The sequence below is a fragment of the Phocoena phocoena genome, chromosome 13 (genome assembly GCF_963924675.1).
Source record: "Phocoena phocoena chromosome 13, mPhoPho1.1, whole genome shotgun sequence".
NCBI lineage: Eukaryota > Metazoa > Chordata > Mammalia > Artiodactyla > Phocoenidae > Phocoena > Phocoena phocoena.
In genome coordinates, this window is record NC_089231.1 from 87,756,551 (window position 1) to 87,782,882 (window position 26,332).

Sequence of the window (26,332 nt, forward strand, 5' to 3'; positions counted from 1 at the left end):
GGATTGGAAAATCTCTGTCTCCAGAACGTGCACTCACTGTCGTGAGCTGTCTCTCAGAGACATGCTGCATTGAAACACAGAGGCCGCCTACCTGCAGGCACACCTTTTCTTTTTGACACGACTCATGCATCTTATTTTCTTAACACTGTACGCGTATGCCTGCCATGTGGACAGGATATGCAAATGACTTGTTTGCCTTGGCATATTAAGAAGTGAACAAAGCAGTATAAACCAGCTTATATGTAATAGATTTTTCAGCTTTAATCACTGGCATTGCCTCCAATTCTATTCCTGGGCCTCTGCTGGTCTTTGATAATATTTTATTGTCGAATGATTACCCCTCCCCCTGGAAAGAAAAAAACAAAAGACAAAGCAAGTCATATCCCTCCTCTAACCTCACCAGTATCTTTCCATCACTGAATCAAATCAAATGACCGTATCCTGGCCTCGGTCCTACCTCTCTTCCTCTCAGCTCTAAGCATCCTGGCTTCTTGCTGATCCCCAAACACTTGAGTGGTCTCCCCTGCCTTCAACAGTGGATGTCCAGTGTCTAGAACAGCGCTTGGCACGTGGTACATGCTTCGTAATCACCAGCTGAATAAAACGGCAAGCATTTCCAGGCAGGGCAATGAGCATTTGAGGCCAGCATGGTGAGTAGGAGGAAAGAGGCTCTGAATGACAGGGTCCTGTAGGTCTGGAGAAGGGGAGCGGGCAGAGGCGGGCTTGGTTGTATCTTGAAAAACCTAATTTTCTCAACAAAGGGGTAAGGAATTCAGCCGTAAGATAATAAGTGTTTCGACTGTCAAATCAGATTCACACCAACAATAGATCAAAGCCGTCATCAAGCTTCACCAATAATTTCAAGGATACAAATGTTTAGGCAAAGCGGGAACAGCTTCAGGACAGTAGGCGTGAACATTCAGATTTTTCTCCTCACTTTGCACACAGCTGGCCCAGGTGAACACCTGAGGTCTCCAAGTGGGGCATGTACAGAGTGCACGTCACTTAGAAGAAAGCTGGCAGTCATCAAGCATCTCGGTTTTACATGCAGATGGTCACTAGCTGATGTGATTTTCCTATGAGCCATGACCCATAACTCCATCGATTCCAGTTTTGTTTATGTGGGCAAAGAATGTCTCCTGCCATTTCAGTAAAGAAAGGATGTAGCAGCCATCAAGCCACTGCAGCCGCCCCTGAAGGTGCACGCAACCCTGAGGGGATTCAGGATGGAGAAAAGCAGGATACTGACCCTAGATAGTTAAGGTTCATGTCAAAGGAATCATTTCAATAAGCCCAGACTCTTGCATCTTCCCATCCACAGAAAAGTGTTAAATTCATTAAATTGATATGTCTGGGTTTTGTGATTAGCAGTAATCTTTCGATGTTCGACTACATGTGTTTTTCCAGCAAAAACTTCTATATGTCCTGGCTCCTCCCAGACCTCTTTGGAGTGGTCCCTCAGAGCTCTGGGAGAGGCTGCCATCTACCATAAGCAATCTTAGGCTGAAGTATTACCGAGATAAGGACACTTCTGCCAGCAAGTGCCAGGAGGTCTGTCATTATGTTACTGAATTGGTCGACTGGACCCGTGGTGGGGTCCTAGCCCCAGCTGAGGCCCCCTGTCCTGGCCAGGGAGGTTCTTTTTCTGCTCGGATGAGCACAGCCAATAAGGAAACCAACGCTGAGACAGGAAAAGCATAAGCTTTATTCAATGGCCAAAGAACGGAGAGGTGAGAACTTGGTTCGCAAATCAACTTCTCAAGCCAATTCGGGCAGAGACTCCATATAGAAAACAGGGTCAAAGTAAAAGGGAGGGAATTAGAAAGAGTGGGGGGTGGGGGGAATATTGATGACTTATCCAAGAACAGGGGGTGTGGTTCAGACCCAGAACTGATGCAACTCTCCTTTTTGGTCCTTGTCTGGTCTCCTCCGATGGTTGTCATGGCAACTGTCAACCGTCATGGCACCAGGTGTGTGTGCCATTTAGCTAATGCATTACAACGAGTGGGTAATGAGGCTCAAGGTCCACTGGAAGTCAAGTCTTCTGCCATCTTGGACCTCGGTGGTTCTAACCAGTTCTTGTTTTTCTTTTTGCACCTTCCTCCCGAAACTCACAGTAATTGGCTTCCAGTTGAGGGAGGGGCAGGGGTATGATCCTGGGATGACCGCCTTGGTAACAATTAGTGAGTGGACAGGAAGTGAGATGGAATCACCCGGCTTCCTTCTTTCTGGAGGTGTCCCCACCACTGCCTCCTACACCGAGGGAGAGAATTGTGAACCTGCTGGTTAATAAGCCTTTCCTTCCAAACCAAAAACTGATGGAGAGCTTTGAAGGGTTTTTCAAAAGGAGTAACACAGGACACGATTAGACTGTCTTTATACCAAGGAGTTGCTTCTGATCACCCTCTAGAGAGAGGGGCGCTGCTTTAACATCCTTGGGGTGAGGACCACGGCTCGGAATTTTTTTTTTTTTTTTTTAATGGTGTGGTGGTGAGTGAGTGCTTTCTTTCTTTTTTTTTTCATAGAGCTTTTCTTTCTCTATTTATTTATTTATTTATTGGCTGTGTTGGGTCTTCACTGCTGCACTCGGGCTTTTGTCTATTTGCAGGGAGTGGGGGCTACTACTCTTCATTGCGGTGCCCGGGCTTCTCATTGCGATGGCTTCTCTTGCTGCAGAGCACGGGCTCCAGGCTTGCGGGCTTCAGTAGTTGTGGCGCACGGGCTTAGTTGCTCCGCGGCAGGTGGGATCTTCCCCGAGCAGGGATCGAACCCGCGTCCCCTGCATCGGCAGGCGGACTCCCAACCACTGCGCCACCAGGGAAGCCCTCGGGTTTTTTTTTTTGAATCTCCTTCCACCCTGGGGTAAAAATGTCAACCTCTCAACCAATGTTTTTTGAAGTGATTCCAAAATAATTAGGAGTTTCATTTTGACTTTTACAAATTCATTACAAAATAAGATATGATAAGTAGAGAACATGGTAGGTAGGGGGTCTAGAAATTCACTATGAACACACAGAGAACAATACACATGCTTTTTTTTTGGCAAGAGATTTATTAGTGGAGAGCTTACATTTTTTCATTCGTCACCGTACCCTTCACATTTAGTACAATATATCCATACAATTAATATTTCCTGAATGAATTTATTGAACGAACACCAGTAAAAAGAAATTCTAAGCTACTGAGAAGGAGAACTGATATTGAGAAGTGCACTTAATGGACGGGGGTGGCAGGGTTGAGATTTAAGCTGCATGCGCCCAGAGAAAATGACTAAGCCCTTTAGGAGAGAATCTTAAAAATCAGGAGACACGCTGAACTGGTTTTAGCAGCAATGGAAAAAAAAATATCACGAACGATGACAAGGCTGGCTGGTTGAAGAGAGAAAATCGTTTGGCCGTGTCAGTCTGGACCCCCTGATGCTGAAAGAGTAAAGGCTTAAGCCGAGCACAAAGGGGGCATTTACACTAGTTAACGCAGGAAATGATGTCGGCATGGATAATATAACGGGCAGGGTAAGGATATAGTTCAGAAACGTTCCAAAGGTCGTAGTAGGCAACTCACCAGCCAGAAATATTCATGTGGGAAGAAAAACAATATGGATCTCAGTAGTAATAATATTGTTATATTTCCCTATTGCAACTTAGAGTGTGTGTTGGGGGGGGGGGATGGGATGGGGAAGTCGTGAACCACCAGTACCACCAGTACAAGGAGAGGAAGCAGAAAATCCCAAAGGTTTCAGTGGCTTTCGCGAAAGTAAACACTATGCGTCGACCAAACCCAGAATGCAGAAGACTACTGAAAGTCATGGGGTACCGATTATTTTCTATTTGCCTCCCCTTCGCCCAAGATTCATGCTACACCTCCTATCAACCCAGGGGCTGACTCAGACGGACCACATCCTCCAGGGGCTCAGATCAAGGTCTCCCTTGGCCTCTTCAGCTTCCAAATGGGTTTGCCAATGGGATTTCTGGCATGAGACTAGAAAACAGGAGGATAGGTGTGGGTTTTCTTTCCCACTTCTCTGCTTTATTCCGGATTGCATATGGAGGCTGTATTTCTTCAAAAGTCTAGCTTGGGACAGGTGGTCCCTCATCTGTGAGTCCACCACTCACTGGGCCCTGTAACTCTGTTCCCTTCCTCCCCTTGTCAAGCAAGAGTCATGGCGTACTACCCTTGGGAGTCTCTGGGGGCACCAGTACAGCCGTTATTTCCCTTAATCCCGCTCTGACCTCACTCTTTACTGAAGTCTCTTCCATTCGAACCATCTGGAGTTTCTTGCTGGAACCCTGGCTCATACGAAGTACTTCAGATTCTTTCACAAGGTATTTGAACACATCTAGAATTCCAGAACGACCTGGGAGTGTCGAATGGCTATAGCTGCGAGGCAGAAACCAACTGTCCATTGGCTTCCGGAAAGTATTAGAGAAATTCCATTATTTGAGGCTCTTTTTTTCGCACTTAGCTACAGGATACTGACAAATTTCCCAGGCTTGGTTGTTGTGTTTCCCCTTTGATCAGTGAAAATTAAATAGATAAAAAGAAATCACACTAACACCCTTCCCCCGTGGCTCACCTTCCCACGTGAACCCAGAGAGGAGAAAGGACATAGGAAGCCCAATAATAAAATGTTCCAGTGGTTTCTCAGGGAGTTAAGCATCTCCAGGCCCCGTTAGAATGAATATCTCCAGGGCTGTAACTTCAAGATGAGACACAGCCTACCAAGATCTTGATGACTAGAAACAATGCTAATTACAATTTCCCAAATCGTTCTCCTTCTCAGAAATCTACCGGTTGGTTTGGGTCAGAATGTAGAGTTTGGGGTACATAACAATTCAAATACACTTTTAGATAAAATAAAATAATCTACTCGGTCTAGAATAATGTCTCGATTGAGCATCTCCTGTTTGCCTTTATCAGCTAAGCTTCTTTGGTGGCAAGAAAGAGAGTTTGATTCAAGGTTGTTTAAGAAGAAAGAAGTCTCACATGGGAATCCAGGACCACCCTATGGAACCTAAGGCTGGGGATATACAAGGACTCAGACAAGAACCGAAGTCAGGGGTCCGTACGGTCAGGGCTCTCTCTGCTGTGCCCCGAGCATCACCTCCATCCTTTCTCTATTTCTCTATCATCTTCTATTTCTCTGCCTTTGAAAAATATGCCTGCCAAACACAGTAAAGTACCAGCTTGCCTCTATTCATTCACTCATTTAAAATATTTATAGATTCCTTATCACAGGTACTGTATTATTCTAGGAGCTGGTGAAACCGTAGGGAGAAAAAAAGGAAGGTGATAAAGTTACTGCTCCCATGAAGTCTGTTTTCCAGTGGGAGATACAGGCCATACAAAAAAAAAAAAAAAAATATATATATATATATATATATATATATATATATAAATGGTGTGCTACATGATTTATTTTGTATTTTATCTAATTATTTACTATCATATAACTACAAAACATAATAAAATCACATCCTAGAATATGTAAGTTTGACCTTTAGAAGATGGTTTTACATTGTAAATTATAAACCCTGGAGAGCGGACCTGGTGACATTGATCAGAACAGATCATTGTACTAGAGAAGTGAACAGAATACAGTCAGAAATTAGTGTATAACATGAAAAGGCATGGATCTGAGGTTAAGCATGCTTCAGATAGTCTTTGTGTTTCCAGAGTAGAAATGCAATGTTCTACCAGTTGACCTTGGTCCGTGAGATCAATGGCGAGGACAGAGGTATCGTAAGGAGGATGCAGAGATGCAGAGTTTTGACCTTCTTGGACCCATAAGGACACATAAACTGAGCACACCAGTGGAGTCTGGTCCCAATATAAGAACTGTTCCTAATGTTCCGATAAGGTCTTCTTCTCCACGCTGGTGACACAAAATGAAGCAAAATGGATAGGAATGAGGCATTATGTGCTACTAGAAACGCAATTTGGGGACCTTCTCTGTAGGGGAATCTTTAGGGTAAGTTTGAGGAGGAATTTGAGTATGATCTCACCAAGAGTGAGATCATACATGGGAAGAGTTGTCTTGGTCACGGCGGTGTCACTTGATGTTTCCCCCATAGTGAGATCCAAGTGGGGAAGCAACTCACATGACCTCATCTGTCCCCTTGTTTCCAGCGTGGCTTAGAAGGAGCTCCCTGCGTGGAGGAAAGAGACGACCCCAGCCTCTCAATGGCTGTCGTGAGTTGCCTGGACCACCAGCGGCTGTGAAGTCTGCACCTCTACCCTTGCTGCTGTTAGAAGAGGTAAAACACGCCCGGAGGACATGGGATGGGGTCTTCCCAGACAGTGTGAGGCATTTAAGTGTCTGCTCCAACACTTGATGAACAAAATACGTCATTGCATGTACATTCACTCAACTGCAGCCTCAATGTCCCACTTCCCCTCTCTCCCTGTTTCTGATGGACGAAGAGAAGTTCTATCACGGGTTCCCAGGAACATGCCTACTGAAAGCAGCTCGTTTGCTTTGTCCCTGTTTGTCCATTTCTGTTCCCCTCTAACCTTAAAAGAACCTAATTATAGGAATGAGATCCCTAGGCAATCTAACCGAATTCCTGACTTGTGCTCTCCTGAATGCACACAGCGCCTTGCCCAGCCTGTTGATTCTCTTCCTAGATTAAAAGAAGTCAGGATGAAGAAAGCAGTTAAAGAATGACTAGATCCCTACCCCCAGGGGCCCCCTTAGCAATCCGGCAGGCAGAGAGTCAGCCAGTCTGCACACAATGGAGAAGGATGCAGAACCCACACCGCCCCAGGAATTCCCCGGTGGTCCAGTGGTTAGGACTCTGTGCTTTCACTGTTGAGGGCCCAGGTTCAATCCCTGGTCGGGGAACTTAAGATCCCGCAAACTGCGCAGTGTGGTAAAACCAACCAACCAACCAACCAACCGATGAACAAACAAAAAAACCCAACCTCCTACCTTGATGATTCACTGAGATTCTTCCCTCTTTTTTCCTTTAAAAACTGTCATGGCTGAGCACGATCTTCGGAGCTGGTCTCTGGACAGGAATCCACCTCCCCAGATTACTGGCTTTTCTGATTAAAACAACTTTCCTTTCTATTGACACTGGCCCCTTGCATTACTGGTTTTTGAGTGGTAAAAGCACCTGAACCCTGAGCTCGGTAACACTCCTTGCTCCCCAGCTGGATTCCTCTCTGGCAGGAGACTGGACGTTCAGCTCACGAATGGCCACCACGTGCCAAACGCTTAATTGTATTTGTGTTATTATGCGTCTCATTTTCTACACCAGTGACCCTGGTCCTTTACGGGCATCTGACAAAACATCACATGGGAGTGATAATAAGTGTTTTATGGCAATTCCAATGGTTTACAAGAAAATGGGGCGGATAAAATGAGTTTAGCTTCAAGACATTGTAATTTCAATCATGATACGTTTGCTTCTTTTCTGTTTTCTCCCTACACTTTCCCCTGTAAATGAGGGTACAGTTTGAGCACCTTCTGTCTACCCCAAAGCACAATATCCTACATAAAGAACAGAACCTAGGAGTTGCACATCAAAGTAAAATTAAATTTCAGGCTATAGAAAGAGGTGCAAGATGAAATAAAGCTTCCAGGATTAAGGGGAAATTCATACTTAAAATGACAACCAAAGTGAAAACCGTTTCACAGAGATTGAAAGACTCAAGATCTATCACCTCAGGTTAGAAAAATGAGGCAGGGGAGGAGAAATGGAGGTTTACTTAGACGATCCTAAAATACAATCGCACGTCTCATGATTTCTGAGGCTGCTAAGAAGAGTAGCTTGGGGAACCACCCTGCAATTTCTCCCCCCCACCACCACCAAAAAAAATCTGATTATATCAGACAGATGTGCTCATTTCTCATTTAAAAACTTTCTAAAACCTTCAGACTTCCAGAATATCCTCAAAGCAATACATGGAAAAAAATATCAAAAGTTTGCAGCAGATTCTGAATTCAACTAAGGCCGACTCCCAGATGGGAGTTGGTGATGATAACTGCCTTGAACATCCTGAGATCTGGATTCTAACAGTCCAGGCTCAGAACAATTTCTCCATCTGTGAAATATATGTCTTGGACCAAACAACCCCTACTCATAATTTCTGTGATTTTCTTAATTCAAGTGGTGTTGGGGACCACCAGGGAGACAATATCAAGTATTAGATAATGGCTTCTTAATTTGGCAAAAGATGGGAAATCACAGGATAACAAATGTTAATATATTCCCCACTTGAAGGCACAGATCAAACGAAGAGACACTCAGAGGACATCGTCCCAAAGACTTAAAAATTCTGATATAAGCAGTATCCATATTTAGAAGCCTGGTAGTCTCAAGCTCTATATCGTTAGTCATTTAAAATCATTGCTTTTGCACACTGGCTGGAACCAAAAGCTCTTCTTCTTGTGCCATTTTTTGCAATTCTGTGACATGTACTATAAAATAAAATTTGACGTTTTTATACTAATTAATGGTATATAGTCAGAACTGTAACCTGGTGTATAAGACAGGTCTGCAAAGGGCAGAAACACAGCTTCAACTGGTTTTAGCAAATAGACATGATTGGCTCATTTTTGTGACAAGCCTAGGGAAAGTATGGACTTCAGGGAGAGCTACATCTAGGTGTAAAACATGGCTATAAGGAATCTGGACCTCACCTTCAACTGGATGCTTTTCTCTGTGCATCTATTCTCAGGAAGAGTTATGCCACATTACTGGCAAATTAATTACCAGCCGCTCTAAGTCTGTATTCTACCATTCCAGGTAGAAAGAGCAGAAAGAAAAAACAAAAAGCTTATTTCCTGCAAAAGCCATGGGAATGATACTCACTGAACCCACATATATGTATCTCTCACTCATCTACCTATACATGTGTCCGGGGGAATTGGTTAGATTTGGACCACGTTGCTGTCTCCCCTAGAGTTAGAATATGGAGTTAGCTCTACTCCAAGCAAATGAACTGAGAATTGGGGAGGACTGGTCCCACTTTTATTTAGTTATGTGTTAGTCTGTCTTTTGCCCGTAGAATATAAGCTCCATGAGGGCAGGAAAGTTGTCTGTCTTATTTACTACTGTATCCCTAGTACCTATAATACCGAATATCACATAATAGGCACACAACAAATATTTCATGAATGAATGAAAAGAAGAATAAAAAATGATGGTCAGTCAAAAGCAACAGAAGTCCAGTACCCAATTTATTTTGTAACCTTATAATAAGTATGGAGTATCTGGTTGCAGTCCACAGATCTGTAAATCACCAGAAACAGGCTTACAGATATCAAAAGCAAACTTATGGTTACCAAAGGGGAGACATTGCGTGTGTGGGGGGATAACTCAGGAACTTGGGACGAACACACACACACACACACACACACACACACACACTACTATATATAAGATAGATAACCAACAAGGACCTACTGTATAGCACAGGGAACTCTACTCAATATTCTGTGATAATCTGTATGAGAAAAGAATCTAAAAAAGAATGAATGTATGTATATGGATAACTGAATCACTTTGCTGTACACCTGAAACTAATACAACACTGTAAATCAACTATACTCCAATAAAATTTTAAAAAATTAAAAACCCAAATCTGTAAATCGCCAAGACTTATTCTATATTGTTTAGTACTTTCCAATTGCCCTAATATGTATGTGTCACATGCAGAGTCTACAGAAGATTCCCTGTCTGGAGAAGGAGATAAAAATCCCAAACAGTAACATATACACATTACTAAGTATAAAATAGGTAGATAACAAGGACCTAATAATCTATAACAGAAAGAATCTGAAAAAGAATATATATGTAACTGAATCACTTTGCTGTACACCCACCTGAAGCTAACACAACACTGTACATTAACTATACTTCAATTTAAAAAATGGTTAAAAAAATCCAAAACAGCAAGTGAATCATGGACAGAGCGTTATGGGAGCAGAGAGAAGAGACAGATACTCTGATCTTTGTTCAGGGGGCTAGGGATTGGCGATGCCCAGAAATGGGGACGTTTAAGCTGAATAATAAAGCATGCGTATATTTGGATAGGCAAAGCGTGGAGGGAAGGACATTGCAGGCAACGGAAACAGCATACGTAGATGCACAGAGAATTTGTTTAAAAAACCATCTTAAACGCTTTATTCACATACTTTTAATCTACACGCGGCAGCTGTTTGACAGACTGCATTTCACAGCACCATCACTTAGCTCACACAGGCATCTACCCCCATGTTGTAACCACCATCATCTGTACCATCAAGCTTTCTTAAACCTACTGAATCAATCATAAGTACCATGGAGGGGGCTGAGATGCAGGTAAAGAAGGATGAGAAACAGGCAAAAAGTGGACCCAAGTTTCTGGAACGTTTCTTCTCTCTGAAGTTGCAGCTGAGAGTCTAGTAGGTGTTCCTTCTTTTCCTTCTGTTTTGAAACATCGTCCAGATTCTTCCCACTCCTCTTCCTCTTCCTCCTTCTCTTCTTGTTCTCCTTCCCTTTCTCCTTCTTCATAATCTGAGCCCTCGTTCCGACTGTTCTCTTATCTCTCTGGAACTCCAAAACTTCCACGCCCCCTGCTAATTCATCTAAAGCCTATTCCGACATCCAACACTTCATCACTGTGGACCTGTTCCTCTCTGGCTCTTCCACATATTCTATGTGGTCTGCTGCCACTCAGCATCGTGGCCTTCACGCTGTCCCTCTTCTGTGTACTCTTGAGTATACAGTCCAATCCACCAGCTTCGTGAATGACGATTTTATCCTCTCCTCTGAGAGGATGGGAACAGCCGTGAGCTTCAACTTGAGGACGGCAAGTGGTGCTGGAGGCATCTATGGACCAGACATGCTGAACGGACAGAGAGATTCTAGAATCTGAAGGGCTCAGGGGCGTGCTACAGAGTTTTGTTTATATGATACAATATTCTTTTCAGTTTTTAAAATGCTATATAATATGTGAAAGGTAGTGCTTTGGAACTCTTTTTTCAGGTGTTGGAATGGAGGGAATATTTGACTTTTAAAAATGAAACTGGGAGGGGCTTCCCTCGTGGTGCAGTGGTTGAGAGTCCGCCTGCAGATGCAGGGAACGCGGGTGCATGTCCCGGTCCGGGAAGATCCCACATGCCGCGGAGCGGCTGGGCCCGTGAGCCATGGCCGCTGAGCCTGCGCGTCCGGAGCCTGTGCTCCCCAACGGGGGAGGCCGCAACAGTGAGAGGCCCGCGTACCGCAAAAAAAAAAAAAAAAAAAACAAAAACAAAAAAAAAATGAAACTGGGAATATCTGAGGAGAGAATCAATTCAGATCGATGGCAGTGACGACAATTAAGCACTGACTGCATGCTGGTTGAAGCAATGCATAAACCAAGACATGAAAGTATGAAGGAAACGGACATTAAATAAACCTTTATTTTAAAGTAATTTCTCGGGACTTCCCTGGTGGCGCAGTGGTTAAGAATCCACCTGCCAATGCAGGGGACGCGGGCTTGAGCCCTGGTCTGGGAAGATCCCACATGCCACGGAGCAGCTAAGCCCGTGCACCACAGTGACTGAGCCTGAGCTCCAGAGCCCGTGAGCCACAACTACTGAAGCCCTTGCACCTAGAGCCCGTGCTCTGCAACAAGACCCAATGCAGCCAAAAATATTTTTGAAATTAAAAACAAAAATTTCTCTCCTCCTCCCCAAACACCCTCTTCTTTACCCTCCTTTTCACTAACAGAAGTATCGTGTAAGAGAAAGAGACTGTTTGAATGCTAGACCTGAAAATTCCTAGCTATGTGACCATGGGAAGGTCACTTCATTTACGGACCTGATGTTTCCTCCAGTGTAAAACGGAAGAGTATCTATCCTGGAAATTGTTATAGAAATTAAAGGAGATGCCACATGTATCAAAGTGCCTGTAAATGCATACCCCAAACCACGTGTACCGGATAAACTAAGGGTTTTAAAAGATACCTTCAGGGAGTAATCAGGTACAGGCAGACCTCAGAGATACTGCAGGTTGCATTCCAAACCACCACAATAAAGCTAATATCACAATAAAGGTAGTCACAAGAATTTTTTGGTTTCCCAGTGCATACAGAAGTTATGTTTACACTATACGGCAGTCTGTTAAGTGTGCAACAGCGTTATGTCAAAAAAACAAGGTACATACCTTAATTTAAAAAGACTTTATTGGGACTTCCCAGGCGGTCCAGTGGTTAAGACTCTGTGCTCCCAACGCAGGGGGCACGGGTTTGATCCCTGGTCTGAGAACTAAGACCCCACATGCTGTACCACGCAGCCAAAAAATAAAAGACTTTATTGCTAAAACGTGCTAACCATCGTCTGACCCTTCAGTGAGTCGTAATCTTTTTGCAATCCTAACATCACAGATCACCGTTGCAAATGTAATAGTAATGAAAAAGTTTTGAGATATTGTGAGGATTATTGAAATGTGACACAGAGACACAAGGTGAGCAAATGTTGCAAAAATGGCGCCAACAGACTTGCTCAATGCAGGGTTGCCGCAAACCTTCAACTTGTAAAAAACACAACTTCTGCAAGATGCGAGAAAGTGAAGCGCAACACAAGGTCTGCCTGTATTCAAAATGAGTGAAGGGTCCTGGCTCTCAGGACTACGTCCTGATGCAACCAGGACTCTGATTCCTCCAGCAGAGGGTACCCACTCCACGCGCACTGACTGTAGCCACAGTCTGGCAGACCCAGACCATGTCGATTTGCATGAGAAGCAAAAGGCTACATTTGGATGTAAATTTTCCCAAATTCTAAAAGCACAAGAGGAGGGAAATAAAACGTATATGTAGCCCTGATCTGGCCTGCAGGTCACCCTATGGCAACCCCTGATTATACACGTTGTTTACTGAAGCTACCATTTTGATCAATCAAGCCGATTGCATGATTCAGAACCTCCCTGCCTGCTGTACGGAAATGTCTAAACCTGTACCAGCTCAATTTATCTGAGGCCATTTTAGAGGACTCGGTTTGTTTTACTTATCACCAGAAGGCTGTTTTAAACACCTGGACGGTCAGATGAGGCCATATTTAAAAGTTAACTTGGGCTTCCCTGGTGGCGCAGTGCTTGAGAGTCCGCCTGCCGATGCAGGGGACGCGGGTTCGTGCCCCGGTCCGGGAAGATCCCACGTGCCGCGGAGCGGCTGGGCCCGTGAGCCATGGCCGCTGAGCCTGCGCCTCCGGAGCCTGTGCTCCGCAACGGCAGAGGCCACAACAGTGAGAGGCCCGCGTACCGCAAAAAAAAAAAAAAAGTTACCTTACTTTTCAATGAAATTTATTGAAGTACAGTTTGCATATCATAAAAGGCACCCACCTGAAGCACACAGCTGGATGAATTTTGACAAATGTATTCAGTCATGTAACCACAATCAAGTTATAGAACAGATCCATCAATGCAATAAGTCCCTTGTGAATCTGTGTAGTCAATTTCCAGCCTCTCCACTGCCCTAGGTAACCCCTAACATGCTTTCTGTCACTATGGTTTAGATTTGCCATTTATCGAATTTCGTATAAATGGAACAGTACGCTATGCACTCGTTTGTTTCTGGCTTTTTCTACTCAGCAAGATGTTTTTGGGATTCATCCATGCTGTGTGCACCAGTAGTTTACTCCTTTTAATTTTCGAGTTTTATTCCATTTACGGGTATTTGGCAGTGTGTTCATTAATTCACCTGATGGGGACACTGGGTTATTGTGAATAACGCAGCTGTGAGTAAATTAAGTCTATCCGTCTTTTTAATAACTAATAGTGTTGAATATTTCTCTCATGTGCTAATTTACCATCTGTATATGTTCTTTTGTGAAACCTCTGTTCAAATGTTTGGTCCATTTTTTTTTTTTTTTTTTTTTTTTTTTCTTTTTGCAGTACGCGGGCCTCCCACCGTCGCGGCCTCTCCCCTTGCGGAGAACAGGCTCCGGACGCGCAGGCTCAGCGGCCATGGCTCACGGGCCCAGCCGCTCCGCGGCACGCGGGATCCTCCCGGACCGGGGCACGAACCCGCGTCCCCTGCATCGGCAGGCGGACTCCCAACCACTGCGCCACCACGGAAGCCCTGGTCCATTTTTTAAACTGGGTCACATTTGTCTTCTCTCCTGGATGCCAGCCCTTTGTCAGCAATGTGATTTGCAACTATTTTCTCCCAGTCTGTGAACTTGGTTTCAATATCAAAAACAATATTCTGTATTTTACAGTTTCCACATCCATCACCTCATTTTATCCTCCTTGCCAGGGAGGGAGAAGACACGTTGTATCTTAATATTTCAGACGAAGAAAATAAGAGGAGAAAAAAATGACTTATTTTATGTTACACAGCTGTTAACCGACAAATATCGGGCCATTAATTAGATCTGCAGTGCTTTTAACCACCTCAGAATTCATTCACCGAAAGGTAAGCAATACGAAAAGGACATTTTTTTTCTTTCTTTTTTTTTTTTCTTCTTTTTGTTCCCTGATGTATCTCCAGGGCTTAGAACTGTGCCTGGAACATAACAGTCGCTGAAATAATTGTTGACTAAATTCCTCTCTCTTTTCATAATAAAACTAAGGTCTGACTGATAGAAAACTGCCTCTCTGCCGACCTCTTTCTGTTTCACTGACTGTTCCTCTCCATCACGTGACCTAAGTCCCAGCCACAGTGATTGGTCCAGAGAGAGGCACATGACCAAGGCTGGTCCAATCAGAGTAAGTCTCAGGATTTCTGGAGGAATTAATTAGAGAGACACTTTATCGTGTCTTTCCTACTGGATTGGAAAGTGGGATGATTGGATGCTGGAGCAGCTGTACCCAATTTGCCATGAGGACAGGTGACCTTTCTGAGAATGTAGCCAGCGCAGAGAAGAGGCAGATGACAGACAGAACTTCAGTAATGACGCCAGCTTCTAAACTATAAATCCAGATTGTGTAACAAAACAACAGTAAATATTTATCATCCTCATGTTCTTTGAGGTCAGGGATTTTGGAGCGGCTTAGTTGGGATGTTTTGGCCCAGGGTCTCTCAGGAGGCTTCAGGCACCTGAAGGCTTGACTGGGCTGGAGGACGTGCTTCTGACGAGGCTGAGGCAGAAGGCTGGTAAGCTGGCACTGGCTGTAGCAGGGGTGCTTCTGTGCATCCCCACGTGGCCTTTCCATGCGCTACTTGAGTGTCCGCATGTCATGGCAGCTGGCTGGCTTGTGCCACAGTGAATGTTCCGACAAAGAGCAAAGCAGAAGTGGTGATGTCACTGACGATCTGGCTTCAAAAGTCACACATCATCACTCTGCTAGGCTTTACTGATTAGAGGCAAGCCACTAAGTCGGACCCACACATAAAGGGAGGGTTATTAGACTCTGGCCTTTTTTTTTTTTTTTTTTTTTTTTGCGGTACGCGGGCCTCTCACTGCTGTGGCCTCTCCCGTTGCAGAGCACAGGCTCCGGACGCGCAGGCTCAGCGGCCATGGCTCACGCGCCCAGCCGCTCCGCGGCACGTGGGATCCTCCCGGACCGGGGCACGAACCCGCGTCCCCTGCATCGGCAGGCGGACTCTCAACCACTGCGCCACCAGGGAAGCCCTAGACTCTGCCTTTTGAAGGGAAGAATGTCAAAGAATTCCTAAACATTTAAAAATTTTATTTCATTGAAGTATCGTTGATTCACAATGTTGTGTTACTTTCTTCTATACAGCAAAGTGTTTCAGTGATACATATATATGCATCCTTTTTATAATCTCTTCCCTTATGGTTTATCACAGGATATTGAATAGAGTTCCCTGTGCTATACAGTAGGACCTTGCTGTTTATCCATTCTATATATAATAGTTTGCATCTGCTCATCCCAAACTCCCACTCCATCCATCCCCCAACCCCCCTCCCCCTTGGCAACCACCAGTCTGTCTTTAGACATTTTAAAGCCACCACACTAGCCATACTTGAAGCTCTACTTCAGGAGTTTTTTGTTTCATGAGCCAATAATTCCACCACCACCATCTCCACCAAATCTCCTAGTTTATTCTTTTTTTGCACCTTGAGTAAACTAGCTGGACCTGAGTTTTCTGCCACTTTCACTAGAAAGAGAGACTCCTAACTGATACAGAAATCAGAAATACGTCGTCTCACTCTAAATGTAGCATTCCTTCTGACACACCATAGCTGTCAAATTATGGTCTGATTTTTGACACTGAAAGGCTAGATTTTTTATGTTGTGTATACAACACTGGGGCTTCTTAAAAAAATCAATAGTAATGCACACATCTCTCATCTTGCTTCCCTTAATGAAATGACATAGTTTATCTGTGCACGGGAGCTGCGTGAGCACACAAGGCTGCGTTTTACTCTCTTTGCATCCCCAGTGCCTAGCGAAGTGTCAGCTGTAAATTAGGTGTTTAATATACATTTGCTGAACAGGGCAGATTGAATTGCACTGCTTGAAAGGAGTGTCAGTGTTGAAGACGCTTAGAATTCTGCTTCTATGATACATTCTTTTCACAGTTATGATTCGCTGGAAGCTGGAGCCCCTGCATCAGGAATGCAACCCTCCAACTGCAGCCCTGTTCTTATGGGAAAATGCGGTCCAGTGTGAGACAGATATGCTCTACGATTAGCGATGCTCCAGAATGCCCAGTGATGGAAAACGAGAACTGCCGATAATAGAATTGCTCTTTAGTCATTCAGAGAGACTGATTTAATCAAAGCCTTCCAGCACCAACTGCTGCTTTGTGCCATGAGAGGCAGTTTCCAAAGAACATTAACTCTTACATCTCCCCAGAACCCCAATTCAGCATTTTTTTTAATATTTATCTATCTATCTACCTATCTATCTATCTATTTATGGCCGCGTTGGGTCTTACGTGCGGCGTGCCGGATGCTTTCACTGCTCTTCGTTGTGGCTCGCGGGCTTCTCTCTAGTTGTGGCACGTGGGCTCCAGAGCGCGTGGGTTCTGTAGTTTGCAAGCACGAAGGCTCTCTCCTTGAGGCGCGTGGGCTTAGCTGCCCCACGGCATGTGGGATCTTAGCTCCCCGACCAGGGATCGAACCCACGTGTCCTGCATTGGAAGGCGGATGCTTTACCACTGGACCACCAGGGATGTCCCTCAGCATGTTTGGAAATCAGCATTTACCTCCTAAGCACCGTGGATACAATGCTACCCACTTGAGTTTCCTCGTCTCTTAATCTAGATGCCTGTCAATTTTCCCAGTAGGAGACCAGGCAACCACACACATAACTGTCCCCAGAAGTCAAAACTCTGTGTCTCATTCCTATCAGTAAGTTGGTTTTCAGACTTTCACTGCCTTTTAAACTCATTTCAGGAAAGACTTTCTGTACACACACCTCCCCTCGCATACTAGTTATGAATAAAACGAGTATGAATAAATGAATGAATAAATGAATGAATGAATGAAGAGTCTGAGAAACAATGAAATTTGACATTTGAAACTTTACTGGCCTTATAAAGTCTCGCAGGGGCACTGACAGTGACGCGAGAATCACGCAAAGCGCTTTTCACGCATCAACCTCCTCCATCCTTAGGACCCCTGAAGGCATGTGTTACCATTATGTCCATTTCACACATGTGGAGAGTGAGATTAGGAGGCCATATATCCTGGCCATCGCCACACAGCCGACAGGTGCCAGGGCAGGGACACTGTGAATCCACGTTACCGTTCACTTAACCACTAAGCTTTCATAACTCCGGGGGACCTTACTGGAGTCAAATGACCTTTTGGTGCAGCACTGCGGCTGAGAGCTCAAGCTTGGGACCCGTCTCCCTTGGGGTTTGAGACTTCATCCTGCCAATATTGCAGGAGTGAACTAGGGAAGTGTCCTAGATTCCTTTTGCCGCTCCAACAAATTACCACCAACTGAGTGGCCTAAACCACACACGTCCATTCTCTTACAGTTCTGGAGGTCAGAAGTCTGAAATCAAGGGTCAGCTGGGCGGGTTCTTTCTGGAGACCTCAGGGGAGCATCCATTGCCTTGCCTTTTACAGGTTTTAGAGGCGGCCTGCATTCCTTGGCCGCTTGGCCCTTTGCTGAATCCTTTAAACCCCTGATTCCACTGTAACCTCTCTATTTCTATAATCAAGCCTTCCTCTACTTCCCCCGTATAAGGACCACTGCAATCACATTAGGTCTCTACCAGGATAACTCATGACACTCTCCCCATCCCAGGATCCCTAAGGTAACCACATCTGCAAAGACTTCTACCCGGTGAGGTCACAGGTTCCAGGAATGAGAACACAGACAGTTTCTGGGCGGAGGGAAGGAGGGAGGCATTATTCAGCCTACGCCAGGGAGTCACCTAGGTTACCTAAATTTTGCTGGATCTCCGTTTCATGATCCATAAAACGAGGACGGTATTTTTGCCTTTAGTGTTGAGAGAATGAATCCGATGAGCTCAGTGTACAGGAGTTATAGGTAAAACACTTAGAAGATGCTGGAACACACTCATCTCTTAATAAGTGGAAGATATTAGCAGTCGATTTACTGTTTGGAGGCGTCCCAAAATAGACATTATACTGTAATGAAAAGGGCTAATCTGAGGTTCTGGGAATATCTAAAGATGAAGGAGATGAGGGAGGGGATTAAAGACAGCAAAGCCATTGGGGCTTGGAGGGACCACAACTGCCCACCCAGGGTGGGATAGAGCTGACCTCCACCTTCAGTGGTGTCAAGCCATCTCATTGCCCTAGGTTAAAATAGCCCTCGCCAATAAATACTAAATGAAATTTCCCTTCCCCATGCAAAATTCAATTCACATCTTCTCATAAACCCTGCCTAAGCCTTCTGCTACAATTTCTTAGGCTATAACCCTATCACAAGGTCGCTCTGAAATTAGTTTGGAGGCAGTTCTCTCTGTGGCAGGCATGGGAGAATAAGGAATAAGGGAAGGAAAATTATGCTTTTTTTTTTTTTTTTTTTTTTTTTGCGGTACGCGGGCCTCTCACTGTTGTGGCCTCTCCCGTTGCGGAGCACAGGCCCCGGACGCGCAGGCCCAGCGGCCATGGCCCACGGGTCCAGCCGCTCTGCGGCATGTGGGATCTTCCCGGACCGGGGCACGAACCCGCGTCCCCTGCATCGGCAGGCGGACTCTCAACCACTGCGCCACCAGGGAAGCCCTATGCTTTTTTTTATATTTGTGCTTTAAAAATAAAATTCAACTTCTGATACTATCCATTGAATCAGAACTTGTTGATTTCCTTTATTTTATATGATTTTGATATATGTCCTAAGAGTATTACATAATGGATCAATTCCAATGTATCTTACTAAAAGATAAGCAAGGTACATTATATCTCATCAGCACTGCAAGTATTTTCATTAATCCAATCCAAAGTGAATTTAGCTTTGTGTTCTTAGAGGTAAACACACACAAAAATGTACAATGTACGTAATTACTAAGATAGTCAGAAGGCAATCATTTTTCAAAGATAATTCTTTTTCCAAGGAGAGTAAACGATTTCATGAATTCCTTGACAGCTCCCTTCAAGCCAACCCTCGTTTCAGTCCTGAAGAAAATGTGAGTATTTCTCTATGGCAAGTTTAGAATAAAAATAAAAGAATTAAACCTCGATATTTTATGTAATTAATAAAGCTAATCTATGCTTATTGTAAAGACTGGCAAATGTCAACAAACGAAGGACAGATTTAAGATCCATGAGAACAGATGTTCTGTTTTGTTTAGCATTGAACCCATGTACCGTACAGTACAGAGCACATGCTGGGTTCTCAAAAAAAAACAATAAAGGTGTATGGTCTGAACTGAAGAGAAAGTAAATATCACCCATAATCTGACTGTTACTAAAATTTTGTGATAGAAATTTCATGTTTAGCCTTTGGACTGTGTTGTATGTATGTGTATACATATCAGTCAGTTAAGAGCATTTTCTTTTACCAGTAAATCTTGAAAATACCATTTTATTGGCCCTGTCACATTCTCCTATGGGAATATGATCCAGTTTTTTCATCATTCCCCTATCCTTAATGTTTAGTGGATTCTAAAATTTGTACTATTAATTAAAGTGTGAAGACCATGCTTAATATTTCTGATGAATTATTTAGGATAAGTTCCTAGAATATAGGACCAAAGGGTTAATCAACATTTTAACAAATCTTGGCACATACAGATATACTGCTTTTCTGTAGGGGAACTTCTATGAAGATTTTCTCACGTGAAGTTGTACTAAAATAGACTTTTCTCAAATGCAGCGTAGAGCGGTCTAGGCTTTAACATGTTACAGATATTTTGTCCTTGAAATATGTCTCACCCCACTTTTTGTAGATAGTGGCCACTTTAATTCGCGCAATGACTGATACAAACCATTTGAAGGCAATAAAGCAGTTTGACACACAGAATTTTTTGGAATGAAAGTGGAGAGGGGGTGAAGAGAAGAGAAAGAGGCCAACCTTTTGTCTCACCCCATTTTAAGACACCTAAACTTTAAGGAAGGGTTATTAATCTGGTGTCCATGGAGATGGAATTCAGGGATCTTGGATGGGAAAAATGCATCTTTATATATATATTTATCTAGCTAGCCGTGAACTGAAATCTATCTATCTATCATCTATCTATCATCTATCTACCTATCAATCTATCTATAATTATCTGCCTTTCCATCCGTCTATCCATCCATCATCCATCTATCATCTATCTATCCATCCATCCATCAACTCATCTATCAACTTTATCTATCTATCTATCTATCTATCATCTATCTATCTATCAATGTTCTATCTGTCTAGCCTTGAACTGAAATTTAGCATATCCTTCAAAAATAAATGTAGGTAACGACCAAAGTAGGGGTGACGGTGACTTTTCAGCAATAGAAGTCACAGTGATCTTCACATCACATTGCATTTGTAATAGAGATTTCAAAATATATTCCACCCTTAACGTATATTTAAAAGCGCGGTACTTATCAGACGTGCTGCTAGGCTTCGTTCTTAGGGTTTTATTAAGGAAGCACATATACCGCATCACAATGGAAAATATTTTGAAAGATGTAAAAGAAAAATCTATGCACACAGCCATGAAGCCATGTACGTTGACAAACATCTTCATTCCAACTTATTACTGGTATTTAACCATCATTCTCTCCACACAGCCCCTTCAGGAACCCATACTGTCTCATTTCTTTGCTAGGGCTTCACAAAGGTTTTCTCTGTAAGGATTTGTTGTAACAAGCACCTACACACCACACAAAATGCTGCTCTCATCCACGTTCCATTCAGCTCCAGGAGTGTGTAATCAAAACCACATTTAGCAAGTATCTCAGGCTTCAAGAGTTCCACGAGGAAAACGGTGAGTGGTTATAGACAAACACAATACCCTTGACAGAAACTGATGTCGACTGACTTGAAAGAATACCTTGGTGTGTTTAAAGAGTCCCACATGACCTCTGCACATCGTGAAATTGATCCTAACACAATTACATCCTTCCTCTATAGGTATTCTGCCCACAACTGAAAAAAACAACAACACTTTTTTCCTCTGAAATATTTCAGAGAGTATAGGAAAGGGGTCACTGACCTCGCAGTGTGAGTCATCCTAGGCATCTTATTTCTATGGTGTATTTACTGGATCTACCTTTATGACAAAGATGAAAGAGCTAGAGTCCCCTGCATTTACTGACTGGCATCTTTTGTTTAAAGAAACAGAAGCTCTTTAAAATAGTGAGATGAAAGCTTTTAACGCTGCCTGTAATTAGAACGGCCGGTCAGTGGGTCATTTCTCCTCCTGATGACTACAGAACATTGAAACTGAAGCTAAGTGTTCCTTTGAGAGGAAGTTTTCTGAAACTTCGAAAAGAGCAAGTTTATATAAAAAGAAAAGGAAAATAAATTTAGAAAGAATTCAGGTAACCTGGCGCCTGATCACTTAGTGGATCCCAGTGAAAAGCTGAAAATCAAGTAATTTAAAATGAGATCTAGAAATTGTATATACAGCCACCCCTCGGTAACCTGGGGGATTGGTTCCCACCCTCACCTCCAAATACCGAAATCTACGGATGCTCAGGTCCCTTATACACAATGGTGTTTAGTCTTCGTGTATAATCTATGCACATCCTCCCATATACTTTAAATCATCTCTAGGTTACTTATAACTTATAACTGATGCCATGTAAATGTCACATAAAGAGTTGTAAATACAATGGAAATGCTATGTAAATAGTTGCCGGCGCGAGCAAATTCAAGTTCTGCTTTTTGGAAAATTCTGAAATTAAAAAAATATATATTTTTGACCTGCAGTTGGTTGAATCTGCAGGTGTGGAATCCGTGGTAAGGAGGACTTGCTGTACGCGGACTCATAGGATGTGTCATGTCATGTGACTGGCCCCTGCCTCTCAGTATACTTCTGAGATTTATCCAGGTTGTTTTTGTTTCGGGTTTTTTTTTTTTTTTTGCCATGCCGCACAGCTTGTGGGATTTTAGTTCCCCGACCAGGGATTGAACCCGGGTCCTCGGCAGTGAGAGCGCAGAGTCCTAACCACTGGAGCGCCAGGGAATTCCTTATCCGCGTTTTTTCATGCATCAGGAGATAGTTCCTTTTCACTGCCATGTAGTATTCCACTGCTAAAATGTAGCACAGTTTTTAATCCACTCACCAGCTGATACACATCTGGGTTATTTCCAACTTGGACTATTATGGAAAAAGCAAAATTATGGATTCAGAAAAGAGACAAGTGGTTGTCTGGAATTAGGGAAGAAGTGGGGATTCATGGCAAATGGGTAAAAAGGGACTTTTTCTGCTGATGGAAGTGTTCTTAAACTGGATGGTATGATGGCTGGACCAAAAAATAAATTTTCTAAAACTCATTTAACTGTACACTTAAAATGGGTTAAGTTTAAGATATATGATTTATAACAAAACCTGTTTTATTTTTAAAAAAGAGCTCTAGCTAGGAATATAAAGTCCCATGCCCTTATTGCTAATTTTTCTAACTATGTCTCAGTTCAAGTACCATTCCTAAGAAGTGAAAGTCCACCAGGCTAACTGCTGACAAAATCAATCACCAGGGTTAAAAGACTAAAAAGTTACCAAAGAGACTCCTTGAACTGGCACACAGCATGGAAGATGAGGGCTGCCAGAGAAAGGTGCATTTAGAAATGATAGCAAATCCAAAACACAGACACTTAAAAGAAGACATCCCATCCAAGAGAACAATAATCAGAGTGAAATTTTTAGAACATAAGAAACACAGTGATGCTTTTCACAGTTGGACAGTAAATAAAGCTTCTCTGGATGGATCCCATACTTTTTTCTTTTGTTTCTTTTTTTAATGTTCCATGAAATACTATTATCTTTCTAAACTGCTCCCCAGGCTTTCAAGAAATAGATGATCCAATTACAGCATTTGCTTCAGCAAACCAAGCACACCGGGGAAACCTGGGGATTTCGAGACGCTTGGCAGGGTGCTGACAGCAAAGGACTGTCATGGAGGATGACATGGAGCTACATGATCCAAAAACTGACTTCCCCAAAGAACTTGGCCCTCACTCTCAAAAATATCTAAGGTGTGCGGAAATCTGTGCAACATTTTTTTTTTTTTTTTTTGCAGTACGTGGGCCTCTCACTGCTGTGGCCTCTCCCGTCGCGGAGCACAGGCTCCGGACGCGCAGGCTCAGCGGCCGTGGCTCACAGGCCCAGCCGCTCCACGGCACATGGAATCTTCCCGGACCAGGGCGCGAACCCGTGTCCCCTGCGTCGGCAGGCGGACTCTCAACCACTGCGCCACCAGGGAAGCCCCTTTCTTTTTTTTTTTTTTTTTTGTATTTTTGTGTGCACCTTTTTTTTTGCAGTGGAGACTCTTACCAAAACAAATATGACTACAAAAGCTCATGAGCCTTTTAAAATTAAAATAATTTTATATTTTGCATTGTGCATATATATTATGCATACATATGTAATTATAAATATAGATGCGTATAGTTAAGTTATAGATATGGATATATATGTAAATACAGAGACAGAGATAAAGATATACAGATATATAGATACCAATTTATATAGATATAGACGTGTTTTTTCCTGTAGGACTTTTATTGATAATGTTTTCCATGTTTGGAAGGAAGGACCCCAAGGGCTATGTATCCATGGCTGTAAACACACACACACATTCACTGAAGTTTCAAGTTCAGAAATTTGCATGAAGACAAATATTAAGCCCATGGTTTTCTTGATGGGATGTTCACATATCACATCAGATATTTCTGCAGATATTTTTGGTCATTCCAATGAATGAAGATGCTTTGTGAAATCACAAGCCCAGGGCAACTCAACATTAGCCATGATCTATGACCCTGGAGAGTGTTTACGAAGTATTCTGATGAACACCAGCAAGTGGCATCATACAATTATTGTCGCTATTAGCTTATTATTTATGCTGCATTGGTGCAGCTCTAGCAGAAAAAACAGTCGGTGTTTCTTATTACAGCGCCCTGGAGATCCTATCCAAAGCAAAGGCAATTTCCCCAGTAAAGATGTGCAGCGGTAACTCACTGCTGTTACCCGCTGAAAGTGGGTGCTAAATAATTTAATTCTAAACTTGGTAGTCTACTTGGAAATGGGAGATGTTAAATACCAAATATATGGATGTAATAAAAGTAAAGCAACACAAAGGTAAATTAAGACAAACCTCACACTTCCCCGTGAGCGTGCCTAATGGGATCGCATGCGTGTCAGGAAGTGGAAAATGAGTCAGCCTGGGGTATAATTTCATAGGGAACTGGGCTCATAACTCTCCTGCACTGTAATGCCATCTGCTTGAACGATCACCGCTTCCTTTCCTAGTCTATACGTTTCTAATGGGAGTGATACAAATAAGCTTACATTTCCTGGGACACACTCAAATGCTATTTTAGGAAGATCTTAAAGCGCTCTCTTCCAGGATGCCTGCGAGACATCCTTGCACACCTTCCTCTGGGTTGTCTTTCAAATGCTGGTCTTTTAAGTAGCAGCCATGTCTCATCCCGTTTATATCTGTATTATTTCAGCGTTTTTCTGTGGGTCTCTTTTTAGAATTCCTAGAGGGGTATCATACTGTACATGTTATTATTCAAGTTTCCCACTCCCCTTAACATTACATTTTCAGGTCAAACTGAGACAGGCTGGGAACGGGGACCTGGGGCCCTCTGCTGCAGGGCTTGCAGCCGGACAAACCTCTCCTTCAGCAACAGAATACAAAGAAACTATAAGGGACTAAAAATAACCACTCGGCATGAGCAGTTGGAGCAAATTATGGACAAAAAGATACAAAAACACCAAAAACCCAACTGCCACTTCTGAAGGGCCAGGAGCAAAAACAGGGCACTGCGCATGCCCCCTGCACTCAACACCACCAAAGGGGTGGGCAGACCTCCTAAGCCACGCCTCTGCCCCAACCCCTGGACCCACGCCTACCCTCACCCCAGATAAGGAACAAGCTCGCCCCCCCTCAAGGAGTGAACAAGGGAACCTGTCCCTTGTTCTCGCTCCCCACTGCTGCAGCAGGGGCCCCAATAAAGCCTTCCCTGTATCTCTTATCAATTTCTATTCATTAAGGAAGGCTAAGAACCCTAGTTGGTAACAAAATTAATGTCGATAAACATTAATCACTACATGTAGGCAATTCTTCACAGTTGCCGCCTAAGTCTCAGTTATATGAATGTACCATTTTTAAATCAATTCACCTTTTGATGGATATTCAGGTTGCTTTCAACAGTTAGCTTTTTTTTTTTTAATGCAGCCATGAACATTCCTGTGCACATCCCTCCATATCCACGGCTAAGCTTTCATCTGGAGGAGAGGTACCTAGACCTGTCATTTTAGGGTCACGTGGATGCATGTTCTAAAAGTCAGGAGCCAGGAGGTCCTTGTTGGGTATCTATTTAATATATAGCAGTGTGTATATTTTCATCCCAAACTCTTAATTTATCCCTCCCCCTCCCCTTTGGTAACCGTACGTTTATTTCCTATGTCTGTGAGTAAGGACCTACTGTAGAGCACAAGGAACTACACTCAATATATTGTAATAACCTATAACGGAAGAGGATGTAAAAAAAGAATATAAATATTTATATATATGTATAACGTTGCTGTACACCTGAAACTAACACAACATTGTAAATCAACTATATTTCAATAATTTTTTTTAAAAAAGTCAATAGTCAGATATTGATAGGTATCTCTCCAAGGAGGACAAACCATTTTATAATTCCACCAACAGTGTATAAGGATTCTGTGTTCTCCCTTATTCTCAGAAAAACATTTTATTATTTGCATCTCTTTTTCTGCCAATACAATTAGGAGAAATGATATCTTGCTGTATTGGAAACAATACCTTTGTCTGTTGTATCCCTAACGCAGAAGTGATCAAAACAAACTTGAA

General features: G+C 43.2%; 1 protein-coding gene across 1 annotated transcript in view; it reads right to left on the minus strand.

The window, feature by feature from the left end:
* Positions 1-26,332, minus strand: part of TMEM132D (transmembrane protein 132D) — a 644,149-nt gene that overhangs the window by 325,071 nt on the left and 292,746 nt on the right. The gene's annotated exons all lie outside the window — the stretch shown is intronic.